The following is a 22,199-nucleotide window of genomic DNA, read 5'->3' as shown; positions in this document are numbered from 1 at the left end:
GTTCTCATTAGCCATTAATCGTTACCGATTCTTAAACCCTCACAACCAAAGCACATTTTCTATACCTGACTCTTTTAAAAAAGCTGAAATATTTTACGCACATTTATTGATACCTGACTTCAATAATTTATTTAACTTCTCAATGTGCATTGTTGTTTCTTCACATGGCTTTTTCTCTCTGGATATCAGTCCTGGAATCATATAAGAAATGTTTAACATCTTGTAATACTGATTTAAACAATAGACAAAATTATCACCTTACCAAAGGGCTGATATCGAGGCCATAACATAGTGACATATTTTAAAAGCAAGAGGACCGTGGCCCCTAAAGTGTTCAACTGAGACCAAAATGAACTAATATGTTGTGAGAAGATGTAAGAAGAATAAAAGTTGCATATGAAACATGAATATCTAATATCAATTCATATTTCTAACAAAGTTTAATATAGATTGGACTAACAAGAAATGTGTCCACATGACACTGATCCCCCCAACTGTCACTTTGTCACTACATGAAAGCATAACTGTGTAAATGTTTTTGAGATATACATCGCTTTAACAGTGATATTTTTAACAATTTTTTTCATCTGAGTCCTGGAACTCGATAACTTTCAAATCTATGAGTCCCCAAATTGAAAGAATGAGTCCAAATATTAAACGATATTATTTTTTGAGAAATTTCAATGCGTTTTTGTGACTCACATATTGGAAACTTTGTACCCCAAGAGATTTTTGTGAGTCCAGGACACATGACTCGCTGGTAAAAAAACTCACTGCCTATATTTTATTTAACTATTAGTTTCCTGCATAACAGGTGTCCAATATTTAAATTTTGTTGTTTGTTACATATGTCATCTGCTGCAGTTTGCAGATGGTTTTTTCCTGCCAATTCTTTGCATACAAATAACAGGAATGCACATATTTTCTTTATGACATTCCATGGGGTTTTCGCAAAAAAAGAAAACTAACTATTCTTAGAAGAAAATTGCAACACCCACCCCACCCATCACCTTTTAAGCGGTACGGTATATGGTCTAAACATGCATATACCGCCGTTTGAGGGTTGCATATCTAGACCGCCCGTTTGAGGATTGAGAATACTTTGGTAAAGAATAAAAAGTATTTGAATTAGAGAGCGGACACCATGTTGAATGTTTAAAACGCACTCAGTAACCCCCATGACCTAGTTTTTAGCCCAGCATGGCAAATGTTCAAACTTGGGCTAGAAATCATCTAGATAAAACTTGTGACCAAGTTTGGTGAAGATCGCTTGAAAAGTACTTGAATTAGAGAGCGGACACCATGCCTAATGTTTAAAACGCACTAAGTGGCCCGTGACCTAGTTTTTGGCCAGGCATGGCGCATGTTCAAACTTGGCTTAGACATTATCTAGATACAACTTCTGACCAAATTTGGTAAGATCAAATGAAAACTACTTGAAATAGAGAGCGGACATCATGCCGAATGTTTAAAACGCACGAAGTGACTTTGCGACCTAGTTTTTGGCCCGGCATGGACCATGTTCGATCTTTGCCTAGAGATCATCTAGATAAAACTTGTGACCAAGTTTGGTGAAGATCGGATGAAAATTACTTGAAAAAGAGAGCAAACACCATGCTGAATGTTAAAACGCACTTAGTGACCCCCTGACCTAGATTTTTACCCCGTGACCTTGTTTTGGGCACGGCATGACCCATGTCCGAACTTGGCCTGAACAATATCTAGATAAAACATGTGACCAAGTTTGGTGAAGATCGGATAAAAACTTCTTGAATTAGAGAGCGGACACCATGCTGAATGTTTAAAAAGCACTTAGTGACCCCGTGACGTAGTTTTTGGCCCGTAATGGCCCATTTTCAAACTTGGACTAGAGATCATCTAGATAAAACTTGTAACCAAGTTTGGTGAAAATCATATGAAAACTACTTGAATTATGGAGCGGACACAATGCTGAATGTTTAAAACGCACTAAGTGACCCCGTGACCTAGTTTTTGGCCCGCCACGGCCCATGTTCGAACTTGGCGTAGACATTATCTAGATATGAGGTCGCAGTGGAGTAGTGGATATGGTGTACGCCAAGCGATCGTGAGGTCACGGGTTCGATCCCCACTGTGTGAGCGTTCTTTAAATTTCCCCCATAGACACCAAGTACGGGTTCTTCTCCTAGGAATCGGACTCGAGAGCATTTCAAATAATACTTAGGCTTTCTATGCAATCGAGCTAAAATAAATAGGTTTAAACTAAACTATCTAGATAACACTTTTGGCCAAGTTTGGGGACGATCGGATGAAAATTACTTTAATTAGAGAGCGGACACCATGCTGAATGCTTGAAACGCACTAAGTGACCCCGTGACCTAGTCTTTGGCCCGGCATGACCCATGTTCGAGCAAGCCCACGTTCGAACTTGGCCAAGAGGTATCAGCAAAATCCAAATCCAGGATTATCAGCTAACCTTAGTTAGTACGGTATTGACTTGACTTCTCAGCTAAGATTAAGTATGTCTATGTCGTAGAAGACACTACCGTTTGTGAAGCCACAAGGGGATCCAACAAATATAAGTTGTCTCGTTGGTACTCAAGAGAACGAAGATAAAAGGTGGTCGGATTCCTCCAGAAAACATCATGGTGCACGTCAGAGAGTGGGGTGTGATACAAATACACCCATGAAGTTGACAGAGCTCGTAATTCATGCGGTCTGCTTTTAAACAAGGGATGAATCCCTAGATGAGAGAGAAGAGTAAGCCTTTCTTAGTCGAGGATACCCAACGAAAAATAGAAGCCACAGACACATCGCTCCCCCCCCCCCCTTTTATAAAAGGGAATGAAGAGTGTCTTGCGAGTACCTCGAATGAACTTAATTCTGCTATAGTACAACTTCAAAGCTCTGACTGGGCAGGAGTCTATCTTCATCTTCATGTCCACAAGTTCTAGAAAGACTTGGGCCTTGATTGGTTAGAAACCATAGAGAGGAGTTGATATTTGTCGTGAATATTATATGAGATTTTAGACGTAACGTTGATTGGCGGTTGCCGCGAATGAGCACGTTATTATTATTATTATTTTTGACGTCAAATAGATTTTTATTGTTGTTGACGGGCAGTTGAATTAAAGGATCGAACCTGAACAGTCGTGTTTTGCATATCAACCTAAAGTACACCATTATACCTACGTGAAATTGGTGCCGTGAACAAACAGTAAAATGTCGACGACAATAGAGAAGTTACTAGGCCAGCGGCTAGGTTTGAAAAATATTATTGACCGTTTCGTCAGTAAAATAGAAGAAGCGAGCGATGGAGACGATTGCATTCAGTTTCAAGCGCTTATCGAGAAATTAGAAGAAAAAGTGGCATGTCTGCTTGTCCACAATGATAAAATTCTCTCGCTCACCGACGCCGACGCTGCGCCAGAGGAGATGGTCGAGGCAGCAGAGTATACCTTCGACGTAGAGGTCAAACTACGAAGATACAAGCAGCGTCTACAGCGGCCTAGCATTGGCATCACAGACGCCGCCGATTTATTATCGCATGCATCCGGTTCCGGTAGTCAGCAGGCATCCGGTCCACTACCACCAAACAACCAACGCAGGGTGAACACCAATTCGTCAAACAACAGCGGCCAGTCAGCGCCCGAGATAAGTACATCTAGTACTCATAAATTGCCAAAATTAACACTTCCACGATTTGACGGTGATATATTACAATGGCAATCGTTCTGGGATTTATCGAATCGTCAATCCATTGCAATGTCAACTTGACTGATGTGCAGAAATTCAATTATTTGAAAGCACAGTTGGAGGGTACAGCCGCCATGACTATTGAAGGATTTGCACTCACGAATGCAAATTACACGCGCGCAGTCGAATTTTTACGTGAAAGGTATGGTCAACATTGCAAAATTGTTCGTGCAACCATGCAAGCGTTATTGAAATTGCCATCACCAACTTCCACAGTCGCGAGTTTAAGAGGGTTTTACGACCGCATGGAAACGTATATCCGGGGTCTTGAGTCGCTAGGACAACATCAAGATATGTACGGTAGCCGATTGGTGCCAGTTGTATTGGAAAAATTGCCGATGGATATACGTAAAAATCTCGCCCGCGTAAACGAGAATAATGACTGGTTTTTGCAAGATCTGCGACGAGGGATTAACAAGGAAATCAACATTCTCGAGATCGGCACCGGAAGTTCCTATGCGTTGCCGGAAGTTAGCGACTACAACTCAACAGCATTGTTTCATGCAAGTGCAAATGGTAAGAAGACTTCATTCACTCCTAGCAACAAGTTTGGCGAAAGGAATACGCAAAATTATTCTAGAACATGTGCATTTTGTGATCAAGAACATTTAAGTTGTGAATGTAAAAACTTTCCTGACGCTGCTGCCCGAATGAATGTTGTGAAACAGAAACAGCTTTGTTTTAAGTTCTTGGGTAAACACCGAATCACAGAATGCAAGTCAAACGGACGCTGTCAAAACTACCACCGGAAGCATCACACTTCTATCTGTAAGGAGCTACAAAGAAAACCGGAAGTTGAATCACCGCAATCGGAAGCCGCCGTATTCTTCTCGTCTTCAAAGAGGTCGAACGTAGACGTTGTATTAAAGACCGCAATTGCCACTGTATCGTCGTCTAACACTACAACGGATGCCGCCATATTATTCGACGAGGGCGCACAGCGATCCTTTATCACCAGAAAGCTTGCTGACGATCTTCAACTAGAGATAGATGGAATAGAGACACTGAGCCTGACGGGATTCGGAGGAAGTAATAACAGAAGCTTACAGCAACTAGAACGCACGACAGTGTACATAGTATCGAAGAAAAAGAAAATACCAGTTAGTGTGCTCATTGTCCCCACTATTGCGGCTCCCATCAACTGTGGGTATCTTAGATCGACTGCGGAACTTCCGTATCTGCGGGGATTGAAGTTGGCTCATCCCGTTACAGGTGACACGTTATTTCACATTTCATTACTCGTTGGAGCTGACCACTATTGGGATATGGTCGAAGATCATGTTGTTCGAGGGAACGGGCCGACCGCCGTTAAGTCTAAGATTGGTTATTTACTGTCCGGTCCGATGCCCTCCACGTCTTATGTTCCAGCTGATAAGCACATCTTGAATGTACTTGCATCGCGCGCCCCAGAAGACAGCATATTAGAACGTTTCTGGAGTCTTGAGAGCATGGGTATCTCACCTTGTGAGCCTGACCGGAAGTCTGTCGAGTACCTAAAGCAATACCAAGAGACATCTATTGAGTACGACAACGGAATGTACCATTCCAAACTACCATGGAAGCAAGATCAATCTGCTCTACAAACAAACCACAATATAACTTTGAAGAGAACTGTTGGGACTATTCAGAGGTTGCGCAACAAACCGGAAGTGCTTCGGGCATATGGTGACATCATAGCAGAACAGGAAAGACGTGGCTTTATCGAGCGGGTACCACTTGGTCAAGAGTCAGCTGAACAAGTGCACTACATCCCTTATCACCCGGTGAAAAAAGAATCATCAACGACACCCATACGCATCGTCTACGATTGTAGCTGCCGTCAGTCACGTGATTCACCAACCTTGAACGACTGCCTGGAATCAACGCCACCGGAATTGAACGAGGTTACGTCGATTCTTGTTCGTTTTCGAATACGTACGCTGTCTCCACAGATATAGAAAAGGCTTTTCTACACGTCGGGCTACACGAAAATAATCGTGACATGACGAGGTTTTTCTGGCTTGAAAATCCGTTAGATCCAGATAGGCGACTAGTGACATACAGATTCAAAGTAGTGTTGTTTGGTGCAACCTGTTCGCCATTTATTTTGAATGCAACATTACTGAAACATCTCAGAAAGAATATGAATGTGAACGCTGCTCACGTCATTGAACGGGACTTGTACGTAGACAACGTAATTTCCAGCTTAAAGTGCGAAAAGGATTTACTTGAATACTTCACAGAGGCAAGACAATTGATGTCCACAGCTGGGATGAATTTAAGGTCATGGATATCAAACAGCGCATGTCTGAGAACAGCCGCGGAAAACGAAAACGTTCCGGATACTTGTGACGTCACCAAGGTGCTCGGGCTGAGATGGGATCCCAAGTTAGACACAATAAACTTCGTAGACAAACAGATACCAATTTTAGAAAAAAGTTATGAAGAGAACGGTTTTAAAATTTTCATCACAAACATGACCCGCTTGGACTTTTGAGTCCAGTTACAGTCCGAGCGAAAATTTTCTTTCAAGAAATGTGGAAACAGAAATATGACTGGGACACGCCTCTTCCGTCCAGTTTACATGCAACATGGTCAGAAATCGCCACAGATCTCAACACAATTGTTCGAGAGACGTCACTGCGCCGCCAGCTCATACAATCTGTTGAAGGAACTGGAAGTGATGTGAAACCGGAAATGCACGTCTTCGTCGATGCAAGTAACAAGGCGTATGGCGCAGCGGTATATATCTGCAACAGAAATGAGTCAAGATTGGTGATAGCAAAAAGCAGAGTCACTCCTGTTAAATCACTATCGTTTCCACAGTTAGAATTGATGGCTGCTTTGATCGGAGCGAGACTAGCTACCAACATTCAATCTTCCCTGCACACGACGCATATCACGTTTTGGACTGACAGTTAGATAGTCCTTCATTGGCTCTCCACAACGAATAAATTGAAGAAATTTGTAGCCAACAGAGTGTCCGAAATAAACACGTTGACCAATACAAACACTTGGAAGTACTGTCCAACACACGACAACCCCGCAGACCTGCTGACACATGGGGTATCAGCAAACGTCTTCATGAAGAGCAGCATTTGGCACACGGGGCCCGAGTGGATCACAGACACGAGGAGGTGGCCTATATGGGAGACGGAACCGCTACTTGTCAACACTATTTTAGATGAACACGCCGGAACAGAGATGGTGCCGAGTCACGTGCTACATACAGATATATCTACCGGGTCTCTACTTAACCTTCAGAGCGTTATCAACATTTCTGACTACAGTTCCTACCGAAGACTCCTGCGCGTGACAGCTCTTGTACAAAGATTTGTCAAAAATTGCAAACTTCCACACACAGAACGAATTTACGGAACAGTTAATGCAAATGAACTCCGATGTGCTGAAAAACTGTTACTTCGGCATTGTCAAGCCACAGAATACAATGATGAAAAAATAAGTTTGAAATCACGAATGTGTCGCATCCCGCTTGTGGACAACTTCGTCTGTTTATCGACAGTGACGACATTATTCGATGTGGTGGAAGAATTAATAACGCTCCACTATCGGAGATTACGAAGTTCCCGATATTGTTACCGAAAAAACACCACATCACACGGTTGATTGTCAGAGATGCGCACATCACACATCTGCACTCGGGTGTCAACGCAACTGTGACACATATACGACAGAAGTATTGGATTCCAGCGATAAGACAGTGTGTGCAGACAGTCGTCCGGAAGTGCGTCACTTGCCGCAGAGTAGTTGGACGAGCCTTCAGAGTCCCCGAGCCGCCGCCATTACCGAAGATGAGAGTTGAAGACACGCCGCCCTTAACAGTAACGGGGGTATATTTCACGGGCGCTCTATACGTAAAGCAGACAAACGGAAGTGAAACAAAAGCATACATTTGTCTTTTCACTTGTGCTATTACTCGAGCCGTCAATCTCGAAGTTGTCACCGATCTAACAAAGGAATCGTTTTTATGCGCATTTAGATTTGTTAACCGGAAGTCACTGCCGAAATTCATAATCTCCGACAATGCTACCACGTTTGTAGCAGCGTCTAACCATTTAAAGACGCTAATGGAGTCTACATCAGTCCAAGAAACATTGAGCGGTATGGGAATAGAGGGGCGTTTCATTCCACAACGCGCCACATTGTACGGGGGATGGTGAGAGCGACTTATTGGTTTAACGAAAGTCGCTCTGAAAAAAGTACTTGGCCGAGCATACGTCACACTTGAGTCTCTACAGACAATCGTCACAGAAATCGAGGCTGTACTTAACGATCGGCCATTGACAAATGCATCAACAGATCTTAACGACCCCGCGCCCATCACGCCGTCACAGCTGTTATACGGTCGCCGAGTTACAACGCTGCCTCACGATGACGTCACAGTCAATGCCGGGAGTACTGTCGCTGCAGCCGACCATGCTGCATTGAACCGCATGGCAAGGCGACGTGAGCTGCTCATACAACAGTTCTACAGACGCTGGAAGACTGAGTACCTGACGTCACTCCGCGAGCACCACCGAATGTCTGGTTCCAAAACGCAGACGATCAACACCGGGGACGTGGTGCAGATCCATGATGATGGCCCTAGATGTCGATGGCCGATCGTTAAGTACAACCTCGATTTCTGTGACGATTTTCTGTAGAGACTCAAGTGTGACGTATGCTCGGCCAAGTACTTTTTTCAGAGCGACTTTCGGTAAACCAATAAGTCGCTCCCACTATCCCCCGTACCATGGGGCGCGTTGTGGAATGAAACGCCACTCTATGCGGTATTTAATACAACGTCTGCGTTCGACCTCTTTGAAGACGAGAAGAATACGGCGGCTTCCGATTGCGGTGATTCAACTTCCGGTTTTCTTTGTAGCTCCTTACAGATAGAAGTGTGATGCTTCCGGTGGCAGTTTTGACAGCGTCCGTTCGACTTGCATTCTGTGATTCGGTGTTTACCCAAGCAGTTAAAACAAAGCAGTTTCTGTTTCACAACATTCATTCGAGCAGCAGTGTCAGGAAAGTTTTTACATTCACAACTTAAATGTTCTTGATCACAAAATGCACATGTTCTAGAATAATTTTGCGTATTCATTTTGCCAAACTTGTTGCTAGGAGTGTATGAAGTCTTCTTACCATTCGCACTTGCATGAAACAATGCTGTTGAGTTGTAGTCGCTAACTTCCGGCAACGCATAGGAGTTTCCGGTGCCGATCTTGAGAATGTTGATTTCCTTGTTAATCGCTCGTCGCAGATCTTGCAAAAACCAGTCATTATTCTCGTTTACGCGGGCGAGATTTTTACGTATATCCATCGGCAATTTTTCCAATACAACTGGTACCAATTGGCTACCGTACATATCTTGATGTTGTCCTAGCAACTCAAGACCCCGGATATACGTTTCCATGCGGTCGTAAAACCCTCTTAAACTCGCGACTGTGGAAGTTGGTGATGGCAATTTCAATAACGCTTGCATGGTTGCATGAACAATTGTGCAATGTTGACCATACCTTTCACGTAACAATTCGACTGCGCGCGTGTAATTTGCATTCGTGAGTGCAAATCCTTCAATAGTCATGGCGGCTGTACCCTCCAACTGTGCTTTCAAATAATTGAATTTCTGCACATCAGTCAAGTTGACATTGCAATGGATTGACGATTCAAATGAATCCCAGAACTATTGCCATTGTAATATATCACCGTCAAATCGTGGAAGTGTTAATTTTGGCAATTTATGAGTAATAGATGTACTTATCTCGGGCGCTGACTGGCCGCTGTTGTTTAACGAATTGGTGTTCACCCTGCGTTGGTTGTTTGGTGGTAGTGGACCGGATGCCTGCTGACTACCGGAACCGGATGCATGCGATAATAAATCGGCGGCGTCTGTGATGCCAATGTTAGGCCGCTGTAGACGCTGCTTGTATCTTCGTAGTTTGACCTCTACGTCGAAGGTATACTCTTCTGCCTCGACCATCTCCTCTGGCGCAGCGTCGGCGTCGGTGAGCGAGAGAATTTTATCATTGTGGACAAGCAGACATGCCACTTTTTCTTCTAATTTCTCGATAAGCGCTTGAAACTGAATGTCATCGTCTTCATCGCTCGCTTCTTCTATTTTACTGACGAAACGGTCAATAATATTTTTCAAACCTAGCCGCTGGCCTATTAACTTCTCTATTATCGTCGGCATTTTACTGTTTGTTCACGGCACCAATTTCACGTAGGTATAATGGTGTACTTTGAGTTTATGTGCAAAACACAACTGTTCAGGTTCGATCCTTTAATTCAACTGCCCGTCAACAACAATACAAATGTATATGACGTCAAAAAAATAAATAATAATAACGTGCTCATTCGCGGCAACCGCCAATCAACGTTACGTCTAAAATCTCATATAATATTCACGACATACTGGGGGCCGCAAAATGATAAAACAGAGTTTTCACATAAGTATACGAATACGATAATCAGTCAAGCCATCTACAAGGTTGTGGCCGTCACGAATTCTAGCTGATTAGCTATACCTATGGATCGGCGCTCTCTCAGTACCCCATACTCCAACATGGAGTAATGAACTAAGATAGGGGTACAAGCAACTGGCATAATAAGCGAATCTTGTTAATGTCAGAATCCAGACCCGGCAGTTTGGAAAGGTCCAAACCAGTAATCGGGTCGGGTACCGGGGACTTGTATCTTTTACCGCCATCAACGGATTAAACTCAGTCATGTCCTAAGGGCTTATCCATTATATGTTGGGTTCCAGTGACTGGGGAATAGACATTGTAGTAGATCCAATTGAAAGGCTGAGTTGAACGCGAGACGTCTCTTTGCTAATACTGCCGGGCTCACGTTAGTGGACCAACTGTTCCGTGAAGGTGACTGCAGAGCATGTAGCCGACAGGGAAGGGCTGGGTGAAAAGTCATAATCTAAGGTCTCCAATATTAGTTCATAGACCTGATTAATAGAGGCCCAATAGTAAAATTCGACCTCAACGTTAGAATCCGAGCCCACTTCAGCCGAACCATCAGCAAGACTAGTGGTCTGCATGTAGCCGACTGAGACAGAAGTAGGAATACCAGATGTAGGTATTTCATAAACTTCTAGTATCAGTATGAAAAACGCAAAGTGTCCTACTTAATGCTGAATCCATAAAGAATTTGGATTCGATTGAGTAGCAGCCAGGGGTATACAACTAGATAAGGTAGAAGATACTCGTGGGGCTTCAAAAAATTACAGGGTATAACCCGGTGACCGGTAACCTGTGATCGAACCGGACCGGTCAATGACCGGTGACCGATGCTCGGACCGGACCGGTCAATGACCGGTGAACGGACCGGCCATATGACCGGTGACATTACCGGGTAAATACCGAAGTATGGCGGGAGCCATATGATCTCACGTCGAGCAAAAGTCTAGCCAGAAGTTAGCGTGATTGTTTCTCGAGGATCAACGCCGATATAACTGCTCGGAAAAAGGAGAGCGTGCCAGATGTCAAATCCTGTAGTGATGATGGCTCGTTAAAGCAGACGATGAGTCCAGCGATGACAAGTCAGAGCAGGAGGAATATTATTATATCACCGGTGTCGTCACCGGGTAATACCCGGTGACCGGTGCCCTGTGAACGGACCGGTGATATGATGGCTGGTGACGTCACCGGGTAAAGACCGAAGTATGGCGGGAGCCATATGGTGTGACGTTGACTGATACATGGCCGAAGCCACGTGGTCAACGTCTCCGAGCAAAGACCGATGTATGGCGGAAGCCATATGGTATGACGTCGACCGACGCTAGACCAAAGCCTCGTGGTCGACATCTTGCCCGGTACTCGGTAACAGAAGATCACACCGGTCAATATTGACCAGTGAAGTCACCGGGCAAAATTCTCCTGGAACAAATGCTTATGTACGCTTGCGGCTCTGAAGCGTTTATTATCTTTCGTGCATTCAATACATGAAAAGCAAAGAACTTGAAAATCCCACTTTGCCTTTACATTCCCGCACGAGAAACGAGTTTGAAGCATAAAATCCAAAACAAACGAAACGAAAACACAGAAATAATACGGATAAACAATCGATAGACAAATGATGAAAGTAATCCAATCAATAACCCACGAAAACACAATAAACCGATCGAAAATTACTTCGATTTTAGAATGCGACCAAAATGGACGTTGACCAATCCTTTTCGGCAATACCCGATGACCGGTACCTGGTGACCGGACCGGTCAATGACCGTTGACCGGTGCCGGACGGGTCAATGACCGGTGCCCGGACCGGTCAATGACCATTCTCTCACATTCTGCTATTAGATAGCAGGTAACGTATTTATGACATTTAAACACACTAAGTGACCCCCTGACCTAGTTTTTGACCCAGTAACCTTGTTTTTTGGCACGGCATGGCCCATGTTCGAACTTGGCCTAGACATTATCTAGATAAAACTTGTAACCAAGTTTGGTGAAGATTTGATGAAAACTAGTTGAACTAGAGAGCGGACACCATGCTGAATGTTTAAAACGCACTAAGTGACCTCATGACCTAGTTTTTGGCCCGGCATGGCCCATGTTCGAACTTGGACTAGAAATCATCTAGATAAAACTTGTGACAAAGTTTGGTGAAGATCCGATGAAAACTACTTAGCCCGGCATGGCCCATGTTCAAACTTGGCGTAGACATTATCTAGATACAACTTCTGACCAAGTTTTAGGAAGATCGGATGAAAACTACTTGAATTAGAGAGCGGGCACCATGCTGAGTGTTTGAAACGCACTAAGTGACCCCGTGGCCTAGTTTTTGGCCCGGCATGACCCATGTTCGAACTCGCCTATGTTCGAACTTAACCAAAAGATCATCTAGATAAAACTTGTAACCAAGTTTGGTGAAGATCGGATGAAAACTTCTTGAATTAGAGAGCGGACACCATGTTGAATGATTAAAACGCATAAAGTGACCCCGTGACCTAGTTTTTTGGCCCTGCATGAACAATGTTCGAACATGGCGTTGACATTATCTGGATACAGCTTCTGGCAAAGTTTTGGGAAGATCGGATGAAAACTACTTGAATAAGAGAGTAGACACTATGCTGAATGTTTGAAACGCACTAAGTGACCCCGTGACCTAGTTTTAGGCCCGGCATGACCCATGTTCAAACTTGGCAGACATAATCTAGATACAACTTCTGACCAAGTTTGGTGAAGATCGGATGAGAACTACTTGAACTAGAGCTTTGTCACAGAAGTGACAAATACCCCCACATGCCGCATTGACACATAATATTTTGCATGTCGTCTTCACAAAAAAAGCGGACACCATGCTCAATTTTTAAAACGCACTAACTGACCCCTTGACCTAGTTTTTGACCCAGAAAGGCCCATGTTCTAACTTGGCCTTAAGATCATCTCCATAAAACTTCTTACCAAGTTTGGTTAAGATCGGATGTAAACTACTTGAATTAGAGAGCGGACACCATGCTGAATGTCAAAAAACGCACTAAGTGACCCCGTGACCTAGTTTTAGGCCCGGAATGGCCCATGTTCAAACTTTAGAGATCATTTAGATATAAATTTTGACCAAGTTTGGTGAGGATTGGATGCAAACTACTTGAATTAGACAGCGGACAACATGGTGAGGTTTAAAACGCACTAAGATACCCCGTGACCTAGTTTTTTACCCGACATGATCCATTTTCAAACCTGTCCTAGAAATCATCTAGAAACAACTTCTGACCAAGTTTGGTGAAGATTGGATAAAAACTACTTGAATTAGAGAGCGGACAACATTGTGATGTTTAAAACGCACTAAGTGACCCCGTGACCTTGTTTTTGACCCGGCATGACCCATATTCAAACTTGCCCTAGACATAATCAAGATACAACTTCTGACCAATTTTGGTGAAGATTGGATAAAAACTACTTGAATTAGAGAGCGGACAACATGGTGCGGTTTAAAACACAATAAGTGACCCCGTGACCTAGTTTTTGACCCGGCATGGCCCATGTTCGAACTTGACCTACACATCATCTAGTTACAACTTCTGACCAAGTGTGGTGAAGATCAGATTTAAACTACTTGAAATGGAGAGCGGACACCATGCTCAATGTGTAAAACGTACTAAGTGACCCTGTGACCTAGTTTTTGATCTGGCATGGCCCATGTTCGAATTGGCCTTCAGATCATCTATATAAAACTTCTGACAAAGTTTGGTGAAGATCGGATGAAAACTACTTGAATAAGAGAGGACACCGTGCTGAATGTTAAAAAACGCACTAAGTGACCCCGTGACCTAGTTTTTGATCCGGCAAGGCCCATGTTCGAACTTGGCCTCAAAATCATCTAGATACAACTTCTGACCAAGTTTGGTGAAGATCAGATGAAAACTACTTGAATTAGAGAGCGGACAACATGCTTAATGTTTAAAACGCACTAAGTGACCCCGTGACCTAGTTTTTGACCCGGCAAGGCCCATGTTCGAACTTGGCCTAGACATTATGTAGATACAACTTCTGACCAAGTTTGGTGAAGATCGGATGAAAACTACTTGAATTAGAGAGCGGACACTTAATACGGACCGACAGACGGTCTGACAGACCGACCGACAGACAAGTTCACTCCTATATACCCCCTAAACTTCGTTTGTGGGGGTATAATTAAAAAGCGGACACGAAAAGTGTGACGGACGGACAGACAGACAGACTGACCAACCGACCGACCGACTGACGGACAATTCGAAAACTATATGCCGCCCGTTGGGGACATAAAAATGTGTGTTTTAAAGTCTTAACAAGGTTTCACTTAAGCAATATAAGCGAAACGGCCAAACCACATGGCGGCTATGTTTTTTTAACAGACCAGAACCAAATTGGAACTCGGCCCAGATACCATGAATAATTGTTCAGAAAAGTTTTCCCCTAAATATTTGAGTTTTAGAGAGTAAATGAAATCTGCCCCTCCCCATGGTGGTCATGTTTTTGAACAAAACGACACTCCTTTCAAATTTAGTCTAGACATGACATTACACCAATGCTCTGACAAAGTTTAATGAAAAATATGAAGATTGGACAACAAATGTAAATGCTAGAGTGATAACAAGCTTTTTATTTCATTTGACCTCGTGACCTTGTTTTTGACTTTCCGTGACCCAGTTTCGAATTCGGACTTATGTTTTTACAAAGTTTCATGAATATATATTAATAAGTTTGGCATTTTGAGTGTTAACAAGGCAAATGTTTACGATGGACGACGCACAACAGACCAAAGGTCATCACTAAAGTTAATGTGCTAAAGCGAGCTAAACTGTAACGAAAATTCCCTACCACATTTAAAAACGAGGCCCAGATATCATAAGAACGAACTTTCTGACCAAGTGTAATGAAGATTTAAGTAACACTGCGACAGTTAACAAGATTTTTCACTATCGCCATATAAGGAAAATTGCCCAGCCCCACTTGCGGCCATGTTTTTCAACGGACTGGAAGCATTTTGAAACTCAGCTGAGCTGTCACAAGCAAAAATTGACTTACCAAGTTTAATGACAAACAATAAAGGTGACTTTTAAATATTAATCAAAGTTTTACTATAATCATATAAGGAAAACAGACCCCTCTGCTGGCGGACATGTTTTACAAAGGACCAGAACCATTTTCAAAAATGTGCCTAGATATCAGTAAAGCAAATGTTCTAACTTTGTCACGAAGATTGGGCTAAATATGTGACCTCAAGAGTGGTAACAAGGTTTCACTAAATCCATATCAGAAAATTAGCTTTGTTTGTGAAACACAATGCCCCCTACGGCATTTTGAAGCCGCACAGCAACTATATCACACTTGAAAACATCGCGACGAAGTTTCAGTATATTGAATTTTGAAAAAGTAACACGCCTTGGAAATATCTGAAAGTTTTATTGGAAACAAATTCCCGAAAAGTTGTATATAAGGGAATTTTGTCCAAGGCCGTTTACTTCGTAAAAAATAATGAACCGGAATGAAACCCAAACTTGATCTTTAAGACATATAGGTAGGCTCACAAACAAAATATAAATATAAATTCTGGAAAAGTGTTATTTCAAAGAAAATTCTAAGATTCGTGACTGCGTAAAACAAGAGCACCGCCTTGCGGGTGCAGACCGCTCATCTATTTTCTTTTTAAAGGTGAAGGGACTCTCATTTTCAATCACAAAGGAGGGAGGGGTGGAGTGAAAAGGGGTACATTATTTTCCAAAAATGCGAAAAAAAATGCGAAAAAAAAATTCGGGGGGGGGGGGATTCTTGGGTGCGGTGGTTGGACGGTATTTCAAACATAAAATAATAAAAATAAATATTTGTGATTTGTGTTTTTTAACCGTTTAAAAAAAAATTGATGGGGGGGGGGGGGTGGGGGGTATAGTGTGAGGGTGTGGTGGTCATTTGTAAGATGATCTTAAAAAAAAAATAGGGGGGGGGGATTCGGGTGGGGGGAGGGAGGGGGATTCTTGGGTGCGATGGTTGGACGGTACTTCAAACATAAAATAATCATAAAAAATATTTGTGTTTTTTAACCGTTTAAAAAAAAATTGGGGGTGGGTGGGGTGGGAGGGTATAGTGTGAGGGTGTGGTGGTCATTTGTGAGATGATCAAAACAAAATTAGGGGGGGGATTCGGGGGGGGAGGGAGGGGAAGGCACGGGGGATGGTTTGGGTGGAGTCTATTGTGGTATGTCAGGTACGAGTAGTTTTGTCAAAGTATCAATCAAATCTAATCATAAATAAAGAAGTTATGGCAATTTTAGCAAAATTTAATAATTTGACCTTGAGAGTCAAGGTCATTCAAAGGTCAAGGTAAAATTCAACTTGCCAGGTACAGTAACCTCATGATAGCATGAAAGAATTTGAAGTTTAAAAGCAATAGCCTTGATACTTAAGAAGTAAAGTGGATCGAAACACAAAATTTAACCATATATTCAAAGTTACTAAGTCAAAAAAGGGCCATAATTCCGTCCAAATGCCAGTCAGAGTTACATAATTTTGCCTGCACAGTCCCCTTATGATAGTTAATAAGTGTTGCAAGTATGAAAGCAATAGCTTTGATACTGTAGGAATAAAGTGGACCTAAACACAAAACATAAACACATTTTCAATTTTCTAAATATAAAAAGGGCACATAATTCTATCAAAATGCCAGTCAGAGTTACATTACTTTGCCTGCACAGTCCCCTTATGATAGTTAGTAAGTGTTGCAAGTATGAAAGCAATAGCTTTGATACTTACGGAATAAAATGGACCTAAACACAAAAATTAACCAAAATTTTCAATTTTCTAAGTCTAAAAAGGGCACATAATTCTGTCAAAATGCACGCCAGAGTTATCTTACTTTGCCTGCCCATTCCCCTTATGATAGGAAGTAAGTGTACCAAGTTTGAATGCAATAGCATTGATACTTTCTGAGAAAAGTGGACCTAAACGCAAAACTTAACCAAAATTTTCAATTTTCTAAGTATAAAATGGGCACATAATTCTGTCAAAATGCACGCCAGAGTTATCTAACTTTGCCTGCCCAGTCCTCTCATGATAGTAAGTAAGTGTACCAAGTTAAAATGCAATAGCATTGATACTTTCTGAGAAAAGTGGACCTAAACGCAAAACTTAACCGGACGCCGACGCCGACGCCAAGGTGATGACAATAGCTCATAATTTTTTTTTGAAAAAATAGATGAGCTAAAATCAAATTACTGAAACAAAACTCGAAATTGATCAGGAAATCATTTAAGTAAACTAAGACACCAGAAATTATGTCAATATCAGCAAGCGTTTTACAAAGTCGATACAACTGTTATTCTACAGAAAATTCCAAGGCCCGTTACCTCGATAAAATGAATGGGCTGAACAACTTCTGTATGCCAGCTTACCAGAGGCATGAAAACTGCCCCGCCCCCTTGCGGCTTTGTTTTGCTACTCTCAAACAGTTTTTAATTCATATTATGCTTGGATGGGCTTAAAATGTAACTTAAACTAAATATATATGATTTCAAAAGCTTTTATGATGAATGCATTTTTTCAAATTGGGCAAACTCATTTGACTTATTTTTGTCACAGAAAAACATTCACAAATACATTAAACAAGCATAGAAATACGCACCAATTTCTTTGTCATCAATCTGTTCGCTGTATGTATTGCTGTCTTCGGAATCAGAATCCGGCGAGGCCGAGGTACGGTCAATCACAACCGAACTCTCAGTCTCGATCTGGAACTGCCGTTTCTTCCGCAGGCGATATGACTCCTCCTGCAAGAACTTAGGCTCCGTAGATAAGTGGACCTTATCCACATCTTGACAATTTAACGCTGTCTGAAACCACAATGATTAGATATTAGGAACGCTCTATTAGGTTTTTACTGTGCATGTCAGCGAACAAAGAAAATCTATTGTATTTTGTGTTGGGGTCCCAGTTTGGTCAAAGTGTTCAATATACGACCACTTAAATTGCTTTACTTAATTATTAACAAAGGCATATAAGGACTTTAAACCAAATTATTTGCTGATTAAGCCATAACAATCACCAATACAGATACATGAACAACACATAATCACATATAAACACAGTATTACCGCAGTCAAAGCACTGCATGTCATTAAAATTAGCGCAATTTATACCAGGGTTGCTACCAACCTGATGAAATAAAATTCCCTGACTTTTCACTAACTTTTCCCTGACCAAATCTTGGTTTTCACTGACTTATATCGCGACATATTCTGCCTCGTCCTCCCCATACAGCCGACCAAAGCCACCCATTTAATGTTTATTTTATTCTTTTACATAAAATATTGAACAAACAAGGGCTGTTTGTAAAACATGCATGCCCCCTATATGGGCTGTCAGTTGTAGTGGCAGCCATTGTGTGAATACGTTTTTTGTCACTGTGACCTTGACCTTTGACCTAATGTAAGTTATCTGCGGGTCATCTGCGAGTCATGATCAATGTTCCTATAAAGTTTCATGATCCTAGGCCTAAGCGTTCTTGATTTATCATCCGGAAACCATCTGGTGGACGGACCGACAGACCGACCGACATGAGCAAAGCAATATACCCCCTCTTCTCCGAAGAAAGGGCATAATAACAAAGCAGTACTACTTGTACACTAAAGTATGCATGATGCAAGGCTATGTAGTAAATACCACAAAACCAAAGATAAACAAGGATATCAGTAAAACTGATGGATGCTCCCCAATGATGCTTTGTCGATAAATGGGTAAATTGTGTGGAAAAAAGTGAGACCTTGAGAAAATCTAATATATAAGCCTCAATGACCTTGACCCCAGTGACCTCAAACCTCATCAAAAGGTAGAGGTCCATGCAAGGTATCTACATGCCAAATATATAAGAGATCGGTCAATTATTGAAGGCGCCATAAGAAAGTGGGAAGGAAAATCTATTATTAGCTTTGGTGACCTTGACCCCAGTGGCCTGAAACGTCATCAAAAGGAAGAGGTCCATGCAAGGTACCTACATGCCAACTATGAAAGAGATCGGTAAAGTATTGACAGCGCTATGAGAAACTGTAACAAAAGTGTGAAGGAAAATCTATTATAAGCTTTGGTGACCTTTACATTGACCCCAGTGACCTTAGGTAAATAGAGTTGTGGTTCTTAGTCACTGCACTTCTCCTACTTGCCATCTGTTTTTATTTCAAGTTTAAAGTAAATCCCTTTCGTAGATTTAGAGTTATGCTCCGGACAAAAATTTACTTTGAAATTAAATAAAGGAAGATAATTCAAACACTAAGGTAGATAGAGTTATGGTTCTTAGTCACTGCACTTCTCCTACATTCCATCTGTTTATATTTCAAGTTTCAAGTAAATCCCTTTAGTAGATTTAGAGTTATGCTCTGGACAAAAATTTACTTTGAAATTAAATAAAGGGAGATAATTCGAAAACTAAGGTATATAAAGTTATGGTTCTTAGTCACTGCACTTCTCCTACTTGCCATCTGTTTATATTTCAAGTTTCAAGTAAATCCCTTTAGTAGATTTAGAGTTATGCTCTAGACAAAAATTTCATTTGAAATTATATAAAAGGGGAGATAATTCAAAAACTAAGGTATATAGAGTTATGGTTCTTGGTCACTGCACTTCTCTTAATTGCCACCTGTTTATATTTCAAGTTTCAAGTAAATCCCTTCAGTAGATTTAATGTTATGGTCCGGACAAAAATTTACTTTGATATTATATAAAAGGGGAGAAAATTGAAAAATTATAGTAGATATAGTTATGGTTCTTGGTCACTGCACTTCTCCTAGTTGCCATCTGTTTATATTTCAAGTTTCAAGTAAATCCCTTCAGTAGTTTTAGAGTTATGCTCCGGACAAGAATTTGGTTCGTACGGAAGTGCGGATTGACAAACTGGAAACTATATGCTCCCCATATATATATATATATATATATATATATATATATATATATATATATATATATATATATATATATATATATATATAGGGAGCATAAAAGTTATGCATGTACAACCACCACATAATATGATTATGTCTCAAAATCTATGAACAAAACGTTCTTCTATAGGTAGATACATGTGATGTTAGTTATGGCAATACAGTAGTAGCACAACACCTGACACAAAAAACTGTCCATATACAATATCCATTACATACTATGATCATATTTTAACATCTCGACACAAGCATAGGTGAATACATATTAGTATGGGTAATGGGAAATGTTAATAGAAATAAATCTATTTATAAATGTTCATAACTGTTAGAACTTAGTACCAATGATTATTTTAACTAGCCATGGTCTTTGGCAAAAATTAATGTGCAACAAAAAACAACCCCGGAAACCCGATGTGCTGTGAGAAGTTGGATGTGCTAGGAGAAGTTGCCAATTTATTTCGATGAATTTCGGTATGGTAAGTAAATCCAGTTCTATAATTGTTTAAAGGCATTTTTTAATTAAAATATGTTTGCGTATGAAAAGGAGGTATTACCATGTATGTAAGAAAAATCCTGTTTTTTTATATTCAGGATATATTGAAATATGGCTATTTCAAGTCGACGATGCAGGGATTTGTATCATATTTAGCACTTTATTTTCAAATTTCTTAAAAGGTATGCCAGTGAAAAAGTTTTTGCACCGACAATTATATTAACCAATGTCCCCGAGTAACATTTCCGCCAGGGTTTTTAAAAAAATTCGTATTGGTGGAAACATTCGACTTTACATTCAACATGTTGTTGAAAAAATGATATGACATGGTGCTGTGCAAAGATGTCGAATATATATACTATAAATATTGACTTTGATCCAATTATCATCTGAAAAATACGATTTAAAGATGCACTGATGTAAAGTTGTCGTGGCCGAGTGGTTTAGGCGATGGACTAGAAATCTTTTGGGATCTTCCCGCGCAGGTTCGAATCCTGCCGACATCGCATACTTTTTGCGACGCGTTTCATTTCTTTTCTAACGTAATTTGATTTAATATAGCATATAAGCTATGTTTATTGTTAAATATGTTAAAATTTTATGCACATCCTTCAATTTTTACAATTAATCCAACGTTATGGCTAAATTGGGTAATTTACTGCTGAAATTACGTATGATGCATGTTGCATTTTTATTTTTAATTTCAAAAAGTAAACAGTAAATCTGTTTATTTCTTGGTATTTTTGCTGTATACAGTGTTTCTATAAAAACTACGTTTAAAATACAACTTAAATGATACTATTTTGAATTTTATGACACTTTGTTTTTAACCGACCCAATTTGTACTTGGCTGAAATCACTTACATTTCATGGCGCTCTTCCATAGATAAAAAATGTGTAAAAAATAAATGTCTGTAAAAGAATACTTATTTCATCTTTTTTAAACTTTAAACACCTTTACTGCATCTGTACACACCAACTGCATGCCCATATTTGGAAATTTGAATGAATTATGGAACTTTTATTTACCCCAGGGGTGAAAATAAACTTGACAAAAGCCGAGCGTGGGGGTGGTTTTGAAAAAAATCGGTATATTTTCTTAAAAAGCATGGAAAACCTACCTACAAATTTGTATGTAGTTCAGTGAAATGGTGCTGATTAAGAAAATAATTAATTAAATTATATTTGGATATGTGCCCTTTAGGAATACGCTACCTAAAACTTTGTAAATGTCTAAATTGTACAAAAATAAATTGACTTTTCTGACTTATTAGCAAATGTATGTCCTATATATTCCTTTATTTATTATTTGTTCCATCAAATTTGTGTTTTGATGAAACACATAAAACAACAGCCCATAAAATACGTTTTATGTATTTGATATAGAATGCTGCTTATATAAACCAACATGTGCCGTACAAACAAAAAATTTACTTCTGAATACAAATCATTTTAGGTTAAAGCTTTATTTAACTATTATGTTGCATGATATCTTACAATTACGTTGTTTGATATCTTATAGTCACGTTTTATGATACCTTATAATTAAGTTGTGTGAAATCTGATCATT

At 40.7% G+C, this 22,199-nt stretch overlaps 1 non-coding gene across 1 annotated transcript; it reads left to right on the top strand.

The window, feature by feature from the left end:
• Nucleotides 1-21,053: 21,053 nt before the first annotated feature.
• Nucleotides 21,054-21,135, top strand: Trnas-aga (transfer RNA serine (anticodon AGA)). Its single transcript has one exon. It is a non-coding gene; the product is annotated as a tRNA-Ser (tRNA).
• The last annotated feature ends 1,064 nt before the right edge of the window (nucleotides 21,136-22,199 follow it).

This window comes from Dreissena polymorpha, chromosome 12 (assembly GCF_020536995.1).
Source record: "Dreissena polymorpha isolate Duluth1 chromosome 12, UMN_Dpol_1.0, whole genome shotgun sequence".
Lineage (NCBI taxonomy): Eukaryota > Metazoa > Mollusca > Bivalvia > Myida > Dreissenidae > Dreissena > Dreissena polymorpha.
This window is presented reverse-complemented; position numbering and strand designations above follow the sequence as displayed.